The sequence below is a fragment of the Nicotiana tomentosiformis genome, chromosome 2 (genome assembly GCF_000390325.3).
Source record: "Nicotiana tomentosiformis chromosome 2, ASM39032v3, whole genome shotgun sequence".
Classification (NCBI taxonomy): domain Eukaryota; kingdom Viridiplantae; phylum Streptophyta; class Magnoliopsida; order Solanales; family Solanaceae; genus Nicotiana; species Nicotiana tomentosiformis.
The window spans coordinates 171,573,479-171,578,045 of NC_090813.1; positions in this window are offsets into that span (position 1 = coordinate 171,573,479).

The window sequence follows — 4,567 nt, forward strand, 5'->3', positions numbered from 1 at the left end:
CCAACCCAGAAATCCAACCCGCCTTAAAAAATGACCAAACTCTTGATTGTCAAAAAAAATCAACTTCTCCATCTTTCCAAGTCTAACACCATCATAGCTGTCACCATCCCCTTTTCTCTATAGCAACCACACTACCACCACAATTTTAGTACAAGGGCAGTTTTGGTCCTTTTTCATATTTTTATCATCTTCTTCATTTTGCATTTACCATTGGAGTTGTCATTTTTCGAAAACATTTGTCAAAAGACCCTAATATTCACATTCAAATGTCACTTACAATGATAAATCTTTTTTCTTTCTCATCACATAAGATAATCAAAGAACCCATTATGAATTCATGGGCTTTAAATTCCGGAATCCAATTTTTTCTTCATAATTTTTGTAAATTTTGCAAACTCTTATTCAGTTGTTAGACCCAAATGGTAATAATTTGTAAAAAAAAAAAAAAAAAAAAAAACTTTTATGTCCTAGGTACTCCTCCTTGAACAAAATCCTAATTTAACAACAAAGAAAGGATATCAAATCGAAAAAAATTAAAAAAATTCTAATCGGACCCTTTCGATTAGAGGAATGGAGTAAATATGAGAATAATGTTTGTGGTGGAAGCGTGGTTGTTATGGAGGAAAAGGGGGTGGTAGCAACTATGGTGATGATAGAGTTGAAAAGATGGAGAAATTAGTTTTTTTAACAATTAAGAGTTTGGCTATTTTTTTAGGTGGGTCGGATTTTGGGGTTGGGTAAAACAAAAGGGGTTAAGAGCGGGTTTATTAATCGGGGTCATAGTTTAAAATTGGACCAATAAATATTTGCGTGTAATTTTAATAAACTATTTTTATTTAGCATTGACCGTTAGTCGTAGGGGCATAAGTGAGCCAGAAAGTTAACGGTGAGGACATTTTTGGCTCAATAGGTGGACGGAGGGTATATTTGTACCAAATCAAATAGTTTGAGAGTAGTTTTGACCCTTTTCCCTTAAAAAAATGGAAACGCTTCAAAAGCGTTGTAGTATGAGTGAATAAGTGTTGCCAAAAGTTTTATGATTTGGCAACGCTTAAATTGCGTAGTCTTTATATTTAAGAGGCACACTTTTTAAGCGTTTCCTAAATTTTATGGCCAAAAGCTTTCCACAAACGACCACCCTATGAAAAGTGTGCCCATACCTAATGAACCCCTTATCAAGAAGATCCTGAAGCTGCTCTTTCAATTCATTCAACTTTGTTGGTGCCATACGATATGGAAGAATAGAAATGGGTTAAGTGCCCGACACCAAGTCAATACCAAAATTAATGTCCCTATCGAGCGGATGCCCGACAGGTCTGCAGGAAATACATCCGGAAAGTCTCGCACTAGCGAAACAAAATCAATGGTAGGAGTATCAGTACCAACATCCCTCACAAAATTCAAATATGACAAACACCCCTTCCCAACCATCCGTTGGGCCTTCAGATATGAAATCACCCTACTGGGAACATAGTCCAGAAAACTCTCCACTCTATCTTAGGTAACCCCCGGCATCGCCAACGTCACGGTCTTAGCGTGACAACCTAGAATAGCATGACATGGGGACAACCAATAAATGCCCAAAATCACGTCAAATCAACCATACTAAGCCATAAGAGATCAACTCTACTTTCCAATCCTCCAATGGTCACCACACACGACCGATACACATGGTCCACAACAATAGTATCGACCACCGGCGTAGATACATGAACAGGCAAAACTAAGAACTCACGGGACATATCCAAATAACGAGTAAAATAGGATGACATATATGAATAAGTGGAACCAAGACTGCATCTAGAGCAACAGTCTCTGCCCTGGCAGGGATAGCATAGTATCGAGCCTAACCGCTACCTGATCGGCCTCCTCCTCTAGGGTGACCTCTAGCTGCTTGAGCCCCACCCCCAACTGGTTGAGCAGGTGGTGAAGTAACTGGTACGAAAGCCATAACCTGACCCATCTGCTGAATTGGACCTCTCAAAAGACGGGGGAAATACCTCATCACATCTCCAAACTACCCACACTTGTAGCAACTACGGTCCGTCAATGGTGGTGGAGACTGAATCGGACCTCGAGAACCAGAATAGCCACTAGAAGGACTTGGTACAGATGAACCCTAAACTGATGGAGCACGAGATGAACTATGAGCTGGGAGGGAACTGATAGATAGCTGACCCGAAGGAGCACTATATGGACCATGGCTAGCTGATGCTCCACTATGAACCGGACGAGCCATCTGAGCGGGCATATAAGAACGACCCCTGTTATGGTGGGAATGCCCTCCAGAAGAAAAACCGCTGAAACTACCTAAACCATGAGGCCTATTGACCTCCCTCTTCTCACGCTCTTGACTACGGACCTGGTCTAGCCACCTAGCAATACCAACCACCTCATCGAACCTGGCACCTGATGAAATCCCCCGAGTCATGAAAAAGCACAGCCTATAGTTAAGGCCATCTATGAACCTCGTAATCCTCTCCATCTTTGTGGGAACCAACCAGATCGTGTGATGATCCAACTTTGAAAATATCATCTCATATTGGGTCATGGACATACCCTCCTGGCGTAGCTGATCAAACTGCCTATGCGACTCCTCCCTACGGGTTTGTGGTACAAACTTCTTCAAGAAGATAACGGAGAACTCATGCCACTTAAGTGGTGCAGCGCCAGCTGGCCTGCTCAACTCATAAGCCTCCCACCATCTGAAGGCTATCCCTGACAGCTGTAAAGTAGTAAATGAGACTCCACTAGTCTCTAGAATACCCGTCGTGCAAAGAATCTACTAGTACCTGTCTAAGAAGTCCTGAGCATCCTCTGACTCAACCCCACTAAATAATGGAGGCCTCAGCCTCCCAAACCGCTCTAGCCTCTTCTGCTCTCGTCACTCATAGGTGTACCAACTGGGGCCTGAGCCGCTGCAACCGGCAGGGATGGTAGTACCCCCGGTGTCTAAAGTCCATGAACTACCTGCTCTGGAGTATGGGCGGCGGGAGTCTGGGCACCTCCCCTGGTCTGAGAAGTGGCTAGTGCGACCGGAACTGAAACCGCCTGAGCAAGGCTAGTGCATATAGTTAATATATGGGGCAGAGCCTCCTGAAGGCCTAGAATCATAATGGGCACAACTGGTGCCTGAGCTGGTCTCACCGGCTCAACCACATCCCGAATCTGCTCCTGAGCTGGAGCAACTAGTGGCTCCACAAATGTTGCTCTAGCCATTGTACGAGCTACACCTCGGCCTCTACCGCGGCCCCGACCTCTCATGGCCCTAGCTGGTGGTACTGGTGGCCGTCTGCCCGATCCAGTAGCACATGTACTCACCATCTGTGAGAGAATAGAATAATAGAAGTTTAGTTTTCGAAATCAACAAATCCGCACGACAAGAATACAAGAAAGTAAAGTTTTCCTAATGGTTCGGTAACCTCTCGAAGATAAGTACAGACATCTTCGTACCAATCTGCAATACTCTACTAAACCTGCTCATGACTTGTGAGACCTATGTAGCCTAGGATCTGATACCAACTTGTCACGACCCAAAACCCAACATGTCGTGATGTCGCCTACCACAGAACTAGGAAAGTGGACAATCACAAATAACTACGCATTCTGATTTGAAAACATGATAAAATAAGTTTAACAGTCACAAATTATCATAAATAACCAATAAGAATATACCGCGACTCAATACAAAATCACCAAAATCCAGGTTTCACTAAGTACATGAGCTACTAAAATGTCAACACAGTCAAACCGCTAATAAAACCATCTAGAAAGATAGAACAATGCTAAATAAACTGTAAAGAATGAGAGTTGAGGGCTGCGGACGCCAAAACAGCTACCTCAAAAGTCTCCAAGCAGATGAAGCTCCAAAGCTAGCAACCGTCATGCCCAGATGCACCTACATCTGCACACGAAGTTCAGAGTGTAATATGAGTACAATCGACCCAATGTACTCAATAAGTAACATGACTAACCTTGGGCTGAAAGCAGTAACGAGTTCAAAAATGTACAGTCCAAATCCAGATAATGATAATGCAGATATGACAGGAAAATGACAGTAATAGCATAGAGAAAATCTCATAATCAGTTTGTAGACATGATTTCATGTTTTTAACATTTTGAGCTTAACACGGATAAAATATGCCAAGTATGACTAATATGAGGTATGTTACATCTCGATATCTACATGTCAACTTTAATGCAACACAGTGACAAAGACATACACTCATACTCTCGGAGTATTCAACCTCACCCAACACGCTCAATCACTCAGTACTCCCAATTACTTAGCACTCTCAATCACTCAGCATTCTAACTTACTCGGCACTCGCACTCATCGGTACTTGTGCTCACTGCTGGTATTTCATACTCTGGAGGGGCGGATCCTGCCCAAATGCTAATATAAGCCAATCATGGCATGCTGCGACGTTCATCCCAATCCCATCATGAATCAATAAAGTCTGCTGAGGCGTGCAACCCAATCCCATAAATATCACTCACAATAAGGCCCACGGCCTTACTTAGTCAACAATCTCTTTAGTCTCTCGGGCTCACAAAACCCATGCCA